Genomic DNA, 15300 nt, shown 5'->3' with positions numbered 1-15300 from the left:
AACCACAGTCTCTCTCGTTGCCACTAATTGGGCCACACACACCCCACTTGACTGGCATCAGTTGACCCAATTTTCAAGATGAAAAAGATGCTTTGCATGAAGCACTCTCAAAAATACGCGTGCTTTCGCCTCCCCTGGCTGACCCAGGGGAAGAAAAGTCCTCTGCGAGCCATGACTTTTTCATCTTGGTTCTTTTCGGAAACACAGCCAGGGGACTTCAACCACAGTCTCTCTCGTTGCCACTAATTGGGCCACACACACCCCACTTGACTGGCATCAGTTGACCCCCCTTTTGAAAAAGAAAAAGATGCTTTGCATGAAGCACTCTCAAAAATACGCGTGCCTTTCCCGTCCCCTGGCTGACCCAGGGGAAGAAAAGTCCTCTGAGAGCCATGACTTGTTCATCTTGGTTCTTTTAGAAACACAGCGAGCGGACTCCAACCACAGTCTCCCTCGTTGCCACTAATTGGGCCACACACACCCCACTTGACTGGCATCAGTTGACCCAATTTTCAAGATGAAAAAGATGCTTTGCATGAAGCACTCTCAAAAATACGCGTGCCTTTCGCCTCCCCTGGCTGACCAAGGGGAAGAAAAGTCCTCTGGGAGCCATGACTTGTTCATCTTGGTTCTTTTCGGAAACACAGCGAGGGGACTCCAACCACAGTCTCTCTCGTTGCCACTAATTGGGCCACACACACCCCACTTGACTGGCATCAGTTGACCCCCCTTTTGAAAAAGAAAAAGATGCTTTGTATGAAGCACTCTCAAAAATACGCGTGCCTTTCCCATCCCCTGGCTGACCCAGGGGAAGAAAAGTCCTCTGAGAGCCATGACTTGTTCATCTTGGTTCTTTTAGAAACACAGCGAGGGGACTCCAACCACAGTCTCCCTCGTTGCCACTAATTGGGCCACACACACCCCACTTGACTGGCATCAGTTGACCCAATTTTCAAGATGAAAAAGATGCTTTGCATGAAGCACTCTAAAAAATACGCGTGCCTTTCGCCTCCCCTGGCTGACCCAGGGGAAGAAAAGTCCTCTGAGAGCCATGACTTGTTCATCTTGGTTCTTTTCGGAAACACAGCGAGGGGACTCCAACCACAGTCTCTCTCGTTGCCACTAATTGGGCCACACACACCCCACTTGACTGGCATCAGTTGACCCCCTTTTGAAAAAGAAAAAGATGCTTTGCATGAAGCACTCTCAAAAATACACGTGCCTTTCCCGTCCCCTGGCTGACCCAGGGGAAGAAAAGTCCTCTGAGAGCCATGACTTGTTCATCTTGGTTCTTTTAGAAACACAGCGAGGGGACTCCAACCACAGTCTTTCTCGTTGCCACTAATTGGGCCACACACACCCCACTTGACTGGCATCAGTTGACCTCCCTTTTGAAAAAGAAAAAGATGCTTTGCATGAAGCACTCTCAAAAATACGCGTGCCTTTCCCGTCCCCTGGCTGACCCAGGGGAAGAAAAGTCCTCTGAGAGCCATGACTTGTTCATCTTGGTTCTTTTAGAAACACAGCGAGGGGACTCCAACCACAGTCTCCCTCGTTGCCACTAATTGGGCCACACACACCCCACTTGACTGGCATCAGTTGACCCAATTTTCAAGATGAAAAAGATGCTTTGCATGAAGCACTCTCAAAAATACGCGTGCCTTTCGCCTCCCCTGGCTGACCCAGGGGAAGAAAAGTCCTCTGAGAGCCATGACTTGTTCATCTTGGTTCTTTTCTGAAACACAGCGAGGGGACTCCAACCACAGTCTCTCTCGTTGCCACTAATTGAGCCACACACACCCCACTTGACTGGCATCAGTTGACCCCCCTTTTGAAAAAGAAAAAGATGCTTTGCATGAAGCACTCTCAAAAATACGCATGCCTTTCCCGTCCCCTTTCTGACCCAGGGGAAGAAAAGTCCTCTGAGAGCCATGACTTGTTCATCTTGGTTCTTTTAGAAACACAGCGAGGAGACTCCAACCACAATCTCTCTCGTTGCCACTAATTGGGCCACACACACCCCACTTGACTGGCATCAGTTGACCCCCCTTTTGAAAAAGAAAAAGATGCTTTGCATGAAGCACTCTCAAAAATACGCGTGCCTTTCCCATCCCCTGGCTGACCCAGGGGAAGAAAAGTCCTCTGAGAGCCATGACTTGTTCATCTTGGTTCTTTTAGAAACACAGTGAGGGGACTCCAACCACAGTCTCTCTCGTTGCCACTAATTGGGCCACACACACCCCACTTGACTGGCATCAGTTGACCCCCCTTTTGTAAAAGAAAAAGATGCTTTGCATGAAGCACTCTCAAAAATACGCGTGCCTTTCCCGTCCCCTGGCTGACCCAGGGGAAGAAAAGTCCTCTGAGAGCCATGACTTGTTCATCTTGGTTCTTTTAGAAACACAGCGAGGGGACTCCAACCACAGTCTCCCTCGTTGCCACTAATTGGGCCACACACACCTCACTTGACTGGCATCAGTTGACCCAATTTTCAAGATGAAAAAGATGCTTTGCATGAAGCACTCTAAAAAATACGCGTGCCTTTCGCCTCCCCTGGCTGACCCAGGGGAAGAAAAGTCCTCTGAGAGCCATGACTTGTTCATCTTGGTTCTTTTCGGAAACACAGCGAGGGGACTCCAACCACAGTCTCTCTCGTTGCCACTAACTGGGCCACACACACCCCACTTGACTGGCATCAGTTGACCCAATTTTCAAGATGAAAAAGATGCTTTGCATGAAGCACTCTCAAAAATACGCGTGCCTTTCCCGTCCCCTGGCTGACCCAGGGGAAGAAAAGTCCTCTAAGAGCCATGACTTGTTCATCTTGGTTCTTTTAGAAACACAGCAAGGGGACTCCAATCACAGTCTCTCTCGTTGCCACTAATTGGGCCACACACACCCCACTTGACTGGCATCAGTTGACCCCCTTTTGAAAAAGAAAAAGATGCTTTGCATGAAGCACTCTCAAAAATACGTGTGCCTTTCCCGTCCCCTGGCTGACCCAGGGGAAGAAAAGTCCTCCGAGAGCCATGACTTGTTCATCTTGGTTCTTTTAGAAACACAGCGAGGGGACTCCAACCACAGTCTCTCTCGTTGCCACTAATTGGGCCACACACACCCCACTTGACTGGCATCAGTTGACCCCCCTTTTGAAAAAGAAAAAGATGCTTTGCATGAAGCACTCTCAAAAATACGCGTGCCTTTCCCATCCCCTGGCTGACCCAGGGGAAGAAAAGTCCTCTGAGAGCCATGACTTGTTCATCTTGGTTCTTTTAGAAACACAGCGAGGGGACTCCAACCACAGTCTCCCTCGCTGACACTAATTGGGCCACACACAACTCACTTGACTGGCATCAGTTGACCCAATTTTCAAGATGAAAAAGATGCTTTGCATGAAGCACTCTAAAAAATACGCGTGCCTTTCGCCTCCCCTGGCTGACCCAGGGGAAGAAAAGTCCTCTGAGAGCCATGACTTGTTCATCTTGGTTCTTTTCGGAAACACAGCGAGGGGACTCCAACCACAGTCTCTCTCGTTGCCACTAATTGGGCCACACACACCCCACTTGACTGGCATCAGTTGACCCAATTTTCAAGATGAAAAAGATGCTTTGCATGAAGCACTCTCAAAAATACGCGTGCTTTCGCCTCCCCTGGCTGACCCAGGGGAAGAAAAGTCCTCTGCGAGCCATGACTTTTTCATCTTGGTTCTTTTCGGAAACACAGCCAGGGGACTTCAACCACAGTCTCTCTCGTTGCCACTAATTGGGCCACACACACCCCACTTGACTGGCATCAGTTGACCCCCCTTTTGAAAAAGAAAAAGATGCTTTGCATGAAGCACTCTCAAAAATACGCGTGCCTTTCCCGTCCCCTGGCTGACCCAGGGGAAGAAAAGTCCTCTAAGAGCCATGACTTGTTCATCTTGGTTCTTTTGGAAACACAGCGAGGGGACTCCAACCACAGTCTCTCTCGTTGCCACTAATTGGGCCACACACACCCCACTTGACTGGCATCAGTTGACCCCCCTTTTGAAAAAGAAAAAGATGCTTTGCATGAAGCACTCTCAAAAATACGCGTGCCTTTCCCGTCCCCTGGCTGACCCAGGGGAAGAAAAGTCCTCTGAGAGCCATGACTTGTTCATCTTGGTTCTTTTAGAAACACAGCGAGCGGACTCCAACCACAGTCTCCCTCGTTGCCACTAATTGGGCCACACACACCCCACTTGACTGGCATCAGTTGACCCAATTTTCAAGATGAAAAAGATGCTTTGCATGAAGCACTCTCAAAAATACGCGTGCCTTTCGCCTCCCCTGGCTGACCAAGGGGAAGAAAAGTCCTCTGGGAGCCATGACTTGTTCATCTTGGTTCTTTTCGGAAACACAGCGAGGGGACTCCAACCACAGTCTCTCTCGTTGCCACTAATTGGGCCACACACACCCCACTTGACTGGCATCAGTTGACCCCCCTTTTGAAAAAGAAAAAGATGCTTTGCATGAAGCACTCTCAAAAATACGCGTGCCTTTCCCATCCCCTGGCTGACCCAGGGGAAGAAAAGTCCTCTGAGAGCCATGACTTGTTCATCTTGGTTCTTTTAGAAACACAGCGAGGGGACTCCAACCACAGTCTCCCTCGTTGCCACTAATTGGGCCACACACACCCCACTTGACTGGCATCAGTTGACCCAATTTTCAAGATGAAAAAGATGCTTTGCATGAAGCACTCTAAAAAATACGCGTGCCTTTCGCCTCCCCTGGCTGACCCAGGGGAAGAAAAGTCCTCTGAGAGCCATGACTTGTTCATCTTGGTTCTTTTCGGAAACACAGCGAGGGGACTCCAACCACAGTCTCTCTCGTTGCCACTAATTGGGCCACACACACCCCACTTGACTGGCATCAGTTGACCCCCTTTTGAAAAAGAAAAAGATGCTTTGCATGAAGCACTCTCAAAAATACACGTGCCTTTCCCGTCCCCTGGCTGACCCAGGGGAAGAAAAGTCCTCTGAGAGCCATGACTTGTTCATCTTGGTTCTTTTAGAAACACAGCGAGGGGACTCCAACCACAGTCTTTCTCGTTGCCACTAATTGGGCCACACACACCCCACTTGACTGGCATCAGTTGACCTCCCTTTTGAAAAAGAAAAAGATGCTTTGCATGAAGCACTCTCAAAAATACGCGTGCCTTTCCCGTCCCCTGGCTGACCCAGGGGAAGAAAAGTCCTCTGAGAGCCATGACTTGTTCATCTTGGTTCTTTTAGAAACACAGCGAGGGGACTCCAACCACAGTCTCCCTCGTTGCCACTAATTGGGCCACACACACCCCACTTGACTGGCATCAGTTGACCCAATTTTCAAGATGAAAAAGATGCTTTGCATGAAGCACTCTCAAAAATACGCGTGCCTTTCGCCTCCCCTGGCTGACCCAGGGGAAGAAAAGTCCTCTGAGAGCCATGACTTGTTCATCTTGGTTCTTTTCTGAAACACAGCGAGGGGACTCCAACCACAGTCTCTCTCGTTGCCACTAATTGAGCCACACACACCCCACTTGACTGGCATCAGTTGACCCCCCTTTTGAAAAAGAAAAAGATGCTTTGCATGAAGCACTCTCAAAAATACGCATGCCTTTCCCGTCCCCTTTCTGACCCAGGGGAAGAAAAGTCCTCTGAGAGCCATGACTTGTTCATCTTGGTTCTTTTAGAAACACAGCGAGGAGACTCCAACCACATTCTCTCTCGTTGCCACTAATTGGGCCACACACACCCCACTTGACTGGCATCAGTTGACCCCCCTTTTGAAAAAGAAAAAGATGCTTTGCATGAAGCACTCTCAAAAATACGCGTGCCTTTCCCATCCCCTGGCTGACCCAGGGGAAGAAAAGTCCTCTGAGAGCCATGACTTGTTCATCTTGGTTCTTTTAGAAACACAGTGAGGGGACTCCAACCACAGTCTCTCTCGTTGACACTAATTGGGCCACACACACCCCATTTGACTGGCATCAGTTGACCCCCCTTTTGAAAAAGAAAAAGATGCTTTGCATGAAGCACTCTCAAAAATACGCGTGCCTTTCCCATCCCCTGGCTTTCCCAGGGGAAGAAAAGTCCTCTGAGAGCCATGACTTGTTCATCTTGGTTCTTTTAGAAACACAGTGAGGGGACTCCAACCACAGTCTCCTTCGTTGCCACTAATTGGGCCACACACACCCCACTTGACTGGCATCAGTTGACCCAATTTTCAAGATGAAAAAGATGCTTTGCATGAAGCACTCTCAAAAATACGCGTGCCTTTCACCTACCCTGGCTGACCCAGGGGAAGAAAAGTCCTCTGAGAGCCATGTCCACATTGTCATTGGACAGACACGTGTGCTTATCTGCCAGCAGACCCCCAGCACCACTGAAGACAGGTTCCGAGAGAACGCTGGCTGCAGGACACGACAAGATCCCCAAGGCGTACGTGGCGAGCTCAGGCAATTTATCAAGATTGGAAGCCTAAAATGAGCAGGGCTCAAGTTGCACAATTATGGAATCGATGTTTCCTTGCATATACTCATATATCTGTTTCCTCCTCTTTTTCCTTGTCCAGCTGTTTTGTTTTCGCATGAGTGTATGTCCTTGTCACTTTCCCATGTGTTTGTGTTGTGTTGTGAGTTGTTTGTCACCTTTTGGACACCTTTGAGGGTGTTTTCTAGGTGTTTTTATGTGTTTGTGAATGCCTGCCATTGTTTCCTATGCGGTTCGAGTTCGGTTCGTCGAACATTCGACGAACCGAACTCGAACGGGACTTCCGTTCGGCGAACCGACCTCGAGCCGAACCGGGACCAGTTCGCTCATCTCTACTGATGACCCACGGACCACACTATGGTGTGATCCGTGTGTGATCCGTGAAACACGTACCTGAAAATCACGGACATATTAAATATTTTCAACTTACCTTGCCTGTGATTCACTCTGCAGCCTCTGCTCTCGGCAGCTCCTGCCTGGCTTATGAATATTCATGAGAGCAGGAATATCCGACCAGGAAGTAGCTGCAGAGAGCGGTGTGCGGACGCTGCAGAGCCGAGGAGTTCAGCACCATGGACAGCAGGAGCGAAGGCAGGTGAGTAATGTCCATATGCAATCACGGATCACGGATTGCACATGGACAACCCACGTGTGCCGTGAATCATGGAACATGGAGGGACATGTGCGTGTTTTACACGTCAGTGAAAAACATCAGTGTTTTTCACTGACGTGTGAAATGGGACTTAGGTTCATACTCACCAATCATAGCACGGTGCAGCTGTCAAACTGCTCAAGGGCCTCTCTTCTTCTTCCCTACCTGCTCATTAGCCTCATCACATATTCACTTCTTCCCCCCAAACACCTGTGGCCGTGATTGGTTGCAGTCAAACCTGCTCCCCCGCTGAGTGACAGCTGTCTCACTGTAACCAATCACAGCCGCTGGTGGACGGATCTATATTGTACAGAAAAATAAATAAATAATTAAAAAAAGGATGTGCAGTCTCCCCAATTTTTATATGCAGCCAAGATAAAGCCTCACAGCTGAGGGCTGGTATTCTCAAACTGGGGAAAGCCACGTAATTGGAAGCCCCCCAGCTTAAAAATATCAGTCAGCAGCTGCCCAAAATTGCCACATCCATTAGTTGCGACAGTCCTGGCACTTTACCCGGCTCATCCCGATTGTCCTTGTTCGGTGGCATTTTCATTGGGGTAATGAGGGATTAATAACAGCGTAGAGCTGTCATCAAGCCCATAATTAGTGATGGGAAGGGGTTTTCTATGAGACCACCTATCACTAATCTTATAAGTAAAAAGAAATAGACATACACTGAAAAAAATCCTTTATTTGGAATAAAATACAAAACCATCCTCTTTTACCACTTTATTAACCCCAGTAAAACCCAAGTCCAACATAATCCACACAAGGTCCCATGTTGGTCCTGGCTCTGGAGAGAACGGAAACATGTCCGATCTCTCCAGACTCTGGGAAACCCTAACATGAAGGTCTGGCTGGTAGCAGTGACGTCCCTCAGTTCATCGGAGGTCATACCTGGGTTCCCACGGTATGACCTCTAGTGACCTGAAGCACTCTTAAAATGTGGGGCTGTGTCCCATACCCTGGAAGTAATTTAACAAGGATACTGCTGGCATAGAAGTGCGGGCTGCCCCATACTTCCTGGACGGCATTGTCAGTGTTAAAGTGCTTGGCCATGTTCCACTCCCCGCCAGCAATTTAACACTGACAATGCCATCCGGGGAGAGTGGTGATCACAGCTTGTCATCTGCTGTCAGCTGCCTGGGGTGTCTCGGCAGCTCCTCCTGGCAGAACACACAGCTCTGCCAGGAGGAGCTGCCAGAGACCGAGGTTATAAACACATACAAACAATTATAAACAATACATGACACACCTATATTACACATAATACATGACACACATAAAATATTCCATGGCATTTCAAATAAGTAAAATATTTTTTTTATTTTAACATCTCATAACAACTGTGCTTTTGGCTGACATTTTGGTCTATGTGATCTTGTTCACAGCCAACAGAACGTTTTGGTCTATCTGACCTTGTTCAAGTCCAGCCAAACATTTCGGTCTATCTGAGCTTGTTGACGGCCAGCAGAACGTTTTTGTCTATCGGACCTTGTTCACGGCCAGCAGAATGTTTTGGACTATCCAACCTTGGTCACGGCCAGCAGAATGTTTTGTTCTCTCCGACCTTGTTCACAGATTATAAAAATCATAAACAAATCTGTATCACAATAAGAAACTCAATAATTGTATGACTATATAGCACAGTATTAAAAAACATGTAAACAGTCAAAATTATATAAAATTATGTTACATATAGATATAAGTAACTGTATCAAACAATATTTATAACATATAAATATGTGGACAGAGCAAGAAAGAGTTATTTATATCTCCATAACCCAGAAAGAGATGAAACATTACAAAACAAATGTTTACATTTAATGTTTGTACATAACACACTGGACTTTACACTCTATAAGGTCATACATACATAGATGACATATGACACCTCCAAGAGTGGACACAAACAGGAGAAGGTCCCTGTGCAAGAAGAATATATGGGCCCGCGAGTGTCAATAGCTCATCGTAATGCACAATTGCTCCTGCTTTGTAAGTAAAAGTGGGCCATTTTTCACTTGGGCCCTTGTGTGGCCTCCCAGGCTCCTGGACACTTCAACCCTGGAGTTAAGTGCAGGCAATTCTCCCTCCTTTCATTCATACTGCCGAACTGGAAGAAGACATACCAGATCAAAGGGTAGGTGGATATTGCCCCCACCACAGTTAGCCAGCTGTCACCCTGTGCTACTGGACTAGCTGGATATAGTTAAAGCCATGCCTTAAGAAAGCTATTGGCTGCTATGTCAATCTATTGGTACCCTGTGATCACTTTATGGAGCAAGGGGGCTGATGGGTTCCCAAACTGGCATGCTAGGGGAACTTAAATGCCACTACTTTTGTTAAATGTACTGAATTGCCCAGAGCAATAGCCTTGTAATAAGAATTATCAGATGTGCATATAAGGTAGACCCGTCGAGTAAGAACGCACCTCCATCTCTTCTGGAGCCATACCACTAAACGTCCAGGTGTAATTGTGTAGCAGATCAGCCACAGCACAAAGGAGAGCATGCATTTTTCTGCTCAATCTGGGCTGTGAATCAAGAGAGGGATGCCGTTGTAGTGGATGGAAGGTTGTCCTCATTTACTAGGCACGCCAATGGTGCACCAAGCACTCTTGTCTGTATATTTGATAAAGTTTGTTTTCTGCTCAATGGAGGCAATGATTATTAAAGTTTTGGCTTTTATCAGGGCTGTTCCCTATATGGTTCTTTGGGTAAAAGGGTTCTCTGAGAAATGTAATAAAAAATTAATACACATTTAACTATTAAACTTTTTTCTAATTACCTTTATTTAGCAAGAAGGTATGCTTTATTTACGGCAGTCGCTCAGGAATTTAATGAACACTGCCATAAGGCTGTGTGTACAAGGTGCATTTTTATGTTTTTTTTGTGCAGTTTTGTTGCAGTTTTGGTGCAGATTGTGGCCCAAATCTGCATGTCTCTCTTCATGTTAGTTATTCTAGCAAAGTCAATGAGAATTCTGAACTGTGTGTATGTTGCTTATTTTTTACATGCAGATTTGGGGCACAAAATAAACTGCCATATGTCGACTCTTGTTGCATTTATTTCTACATTTTTTAGCCCTTCAAACCACTGTAGAAAAATGCATCAAAACATGCTTTTTTGTCTTTTTTGTTGCATTTTTATGCCAGTAGGTGTAGATTTCATACAGAAAATCTCTGCACCAAATCTGCAGCATGTGCACATTTTTATATTGCATTGTGATTTGTGCACTCGTCCTAGAATTCAGAAGACACACAGTAAGGCCCCCTTCACACATCAGTGATTCTGGTACATATGTTGCAGTTTTTATATGTACCAGAATCACGGACAGATGCAGACCCGTTAAAATCAATGGGTCTGTGCACACATCAGGGATTTTTCGCTGACCATGTTTCCGTGCGGTGCACACGAGTGTCCGTGTGTTCTGCATGAAGTCAAGTCCATTTTCTTCTGGCATCACTGATGTCCCACAGACCACACAGTGGTGTGATTAATGAAATACATACCAGAAAAAAACATATATTTAAAATAAAATGCTTTTTAAACTCACCCGTCTCCAGCAATGCTGCTTCCAGCCGCTGCTGCCTCCTGCTTCAAGGCCGGCTAATTATTGTCATGAACATGCACTGCACACAAGACCCAGAAGCAGCTGCAGCGGGGAGACAACAGTAGCCGAACATATCATCGCGGCAGACTTCAGCACCACAGAAAGCAGCGGCGTGGACAGGTGAGTATAAGTGCATGATCTCCATGTACTATCACGGATAGCACACGGAAATCACACATGTGCCAAAATCATGGCACACAAAAGAACATGAACATTACCAGTACCTTTAACATGTCAGTGAAAAACTTTTTCACTGACCTGTGAAAGAGGCCTAAGGTGGCTTCATGGAGATTATAACAGACGCACTGATACTGTCAGGCTGACTGACTTGGATGTTCCTTCTCAAACAGCTAAATATAGATGTTTATCTTTTCCTTTAGTCTACTTTGTTCAGTGTCCGGACAGGTTGTTTGAACAGATGAATGTACACTCACAATGCCTGATAGGACGCTTCTCTCATGTGACCTCTGTCTCAAGCAAACGTTATTTACGCAGTCCATCTTACTGCGTTTCTCCTGTAATCTAAGATGGGCTGGGATTTATGTTAGTTGCCATCTTTAAGTGTACTTTATAACGCATATAAAACATACATTTCTTCAGCGCTCTATTGGGAGACCCAGACGATTGGGGTATAGCTACTGCCTCCGGAGGCCACACAAAGCACTACACTAAAAAGTGCAAGGCCCCTCCCCTTCTGGCTATACCCCCCCGTGGTATCACGGGTTCTCCAGTTTTCAAGCTTTGTGCGAAGGAGGTCAGACATCCATGCATAGCTCCACAGATTTTAGTCAGCAGTAGCTGCTGACTATTTCGGATGGAAGAAAAGAGGGCCCATATAGGGCCCCCAGCATGCTCCCTTCTCACCCGTGGATGGTGTTGTAAGGTTGAGGTACCTATTGCTGGTACGGAGGCTGGAGCCCACATGCTGCTTTCCTTCCACATCCCCCTGGGGGGCTCTGAGGAAGTGGGATCCTGCCGGCCTCAAAGCTCTGACGCCGGGCTCCATCCACAGACCCATTTGAACCTGCTGGATACGGAGCTGGAGTACCGTTCAGGGACATGGCCCTGCACCATTACAGGTACTCTGTGTCCCCGTACACACAGGCACAGCACACTCCAGACTTGCTGGGTGTGCTAGTGCGCCGGGGACAGTAAAGGGTTACAGTCACTGCAGCTTTGCTGAGTGACTTTGTGTATTGGGAACTACCGCGCCGGACGCTCCGGGAGCGGCGGCGCGGCTGGGACTTGTAGTTCGCCGGGGACTGGGCGCCGACCGCGCTTTTACGGCGGCGGCGCTTATAAATCCAGTCCCCGGCTTCTGCGGCCTAGTGCCGCTTCGTTCCCGCCCCCTCCCTGTCACTCAGGGAAGGGGACAGACGCTGTACAATCAGCAGCGCCGAGGGCTGGAGCCTTATTTACATGCTCCAGCCCTCTCACTGCACACTGTCGGACGCCGGATTCCCGCTCTGACTTGGGGCACGCCCACGGCCCGCCCCTCCTCACACGAGCTGGGGAAGACGCCGGCAGCCATTACTGCAGTCCGAGCTCGGACTTTCGGCAACCAGGCAGGACGGTGGCGACCATACACCCGCTTATAGGCGGGCGGTAAGCGGCACACATAGTGCTGACCCCAATATATACTGCAGTGTGTACATGTGTATTTTAACTGCATAGGTCGCTATATGCCCGCTTGGAGAGCGACACATCAGCAGCAGGAAAGCAGGTGTGCTAAGGTACAGGCTTTCTAGGCTGCTTGTATTGCACGTACTGAAGTGTTCATTTGTGTTTATGCTTGTATGCTATACACTGCACTGTACAGTCGCTAGTCTTAGCTATATTCTCCTGGAATGGCTAGACTACAGCAGCAGAAAACCAAGGGTGCTGGGGCACAGGTTTTTTTCTATGCTGCTTGTATTGCATGGGCTGCAGTGTGCATTTGTACTTGTGCTTGTATGCTATACATTTCACTGTATGGTCACTCTTCTGGGCTATATTCCCCTAGATGACTAGTCTACAGCAGCAGAAGAGCAGAGGTGCCAGGGCACAGGCTTCTATGCTGCTTGTATTGCTTGTGCTGCAGTGTTCATTTGTACTTTATGCTTGTATGCTATACATTGCACTGTACGGTCACCAATCTTGGCTATATACTTCTAGATGGCTAGTCGGCAGCGGCAAAAAAGCAACACAGATTTTCAGTGCTGTTTTTACTACATGGGATGCTGTTCATGACACCGTCCCATTGTGTGCATGCTCCCCTGTAGCACTTCGTCTGCCGGGGTCTCTAGCACTTCGTCTGCCGGGGTCTCTACTAGTCGTGGCCAAAGAAACCACCTGTCATCCCTGTCCAAGGACAGGGACGGAGTTGCAGTTTCGACAGATATATTGTCATAAGATAGAGACTTGCAGTCCAGACAGGCCATGGGCAATCTTCCTGACCAACCTCATTTGGAACGGGGGGGTCCCAGGAGGACTCTCTGTATGATAAGGCAGCTCTCCAGGACTTTGATCCTGACATCGCTATCAATCCGGATACACCGGATGGTAACGCCATACGGAATGATCCTATAGCGTCCATCAATGGAAGGTTGGATCTTTCTCCCTCAGCTCCCCCAGTGGAGGAGTCAGCTTCACAGCAGGAGAAGTCCCTTTTCAGTATCTCAAACGGATATTGAGTATTTTTCTGGCCACGCTGACTTCAGAGAAGCAGTCCAGAAACACCACGCTTACCAGATAAGCGTCTTCTCCAAACATTTTTAAGATACACGTTATCCCTTTTCCCCTGACGTGGTCAAGCGCTGGACCCAGGGTCCAAAGGTGGATTCTCCAATCTCCAGGCTTGCGTCTAGAGCCATAGTTGCACTGGAGATGGGGCTTCACTTAAAGATGCCATTCACAGACAGATGGACTCTGGTTGAAATCTGTCTAGGAGGCTATCGGCGTGTCGGTTGCTCCGGCATTCACAGCCGTATAGGCAACCTAACCTTTTCAGCTGTTCTTGCGCAGCTGGCCTTGAGCACATGTACATCTGTACCGCAGAGGCGTCCGTAACTCCGCAATGTCTGCACTGCGACTTACCCTATTAATGCTGTCCTAAAAGTACAGTCGAGGTTTCGGTCCTTCCCAAGCTCGGGCAGGTCCCAATTGTCCTCGTGCAAAAGGGCTACAAAACCTCAGACGGGCTCAGATTCCGGCCGGGCTCAATCACGCCCAAGGAAGGCAGCCGGAGGAACCGCTACCAAGGCGGTCTCCTCATGACTCTCAGCTCTCTCTCTCTCTCCGCATCCGCGGTTGATGGCAGACTCCCCCGCCTTTGGCGACATTTAGCTGCCACAGGTCACAGACCGGTGGGTGACGGACATTGTGCTCACGTGCACAGGACAGTGTTCTGTTCTCGTCCTCCGACTCCATTCTTCAGAACGGCCCCACCTCCCCACCGAGCAGATGCCCTGCTGCAGGCGGTGGACGCTCTAAGAGCAGAAGGAGTGGTGATCCCTGTCCCCCCTCAGGAACGAGGGCGAGGGTTTGTACTCCAATCTCTTTGTGGCTCCAAAAAAGGACGGCTCCTTCCGTCCTGTTCTGGACCTAAAACTGCTCAATAAGCATGCGAACGCCAGGCGGGTCCGGATGGAATCCCTCCGATCCGTCATTACCTCAATGTCTCGAGGAGACTTCCTTGCCTCAACAGACATCAAAGATGCCTATCTCCACGTGCCAATTGCTACGGAGCACTAACGTTTTCTACGTTTGGTGATAGGAGACGACCATCTTCAGTTCGTAGCTCTGCCATTCGGTCTGGCGACAGCCCCACGGGTGTTCACCAAGGTCATGGCAGCAGTGGTAGCAGTCTTGCACTCTCAGGGACACCCGGTGATCCCTTACTTGGACGATCTACTCGTCAAAGCACCCTCCCTCGAGGCATGACAACGCAGCCTGAATGTTACGCTGGAGACTCTCCAGACTTTCGGGTGGATCATCAATTTGGCAAGGTCAAATCGGTCACCGACTCAATCACTAACGTCTCTCGGCATGGAGTTCACACTCTATCAGCGATAGTGAAGCTTCCGCTGAACAAGCAGCGTTCACTGCAAACAGAGGTGCAGTCTCTCCTTCAAGGCCAGTCGCACCCCTTAAGGCGCCTCATGCACTTCCTAGGGAAGATGGTGGCAGCCATGGAGGCAGTTCCCTTTGCGCAGTTTCATCTGCGTCAACTGCAAGGGGACATTCTCCGCCAATGGGACGGGCAGTCAACCTCCCTGGACAGGAAAGTCTCCCTTTCCCAGACGGCCAAGGACTCTCTGCAATGGTGGCTTATTCCCACCTCATTGTCACAGTGAAGATCCTTCCTACCCCCATCCTGGGCAGTGGTCACGACAGATACGAGTCTGTCAGGGTGGGGAGCAGTTTGTCTCCGCCACAGGGCTCAGGGGACGTGGACTCAGCAGGAGTCCACCCTTCAGATCAATGTTCTGGAAATCGGGGCAGGGTATCTTACCCTACTAGCTTTCCAGCAGTGGCTAGAAAGAGAGCAGATCCGAATCCAGTC

This window comes from Anomaloglossus baeobatrachus, chromosome 6, assembly GCF_048569485.1.
Source record: "Anomaloglossus baeobatrachus isolate aAnoBae1 chromosome 6, aAnoBae1.hap1, whole genome shotgun sequence".
Lineage (NCBI taxonomy): Eukaryota > Metazoa > Chordata > Amphibia > Anura > Aromobatidae > Anomaloglossus > Anomaloglossus baeobatrachus.
The sequence above is the reverse complement of the archived record's forward strand: the minus strand, read 5'-3'. Positions refer to the sequence as shown.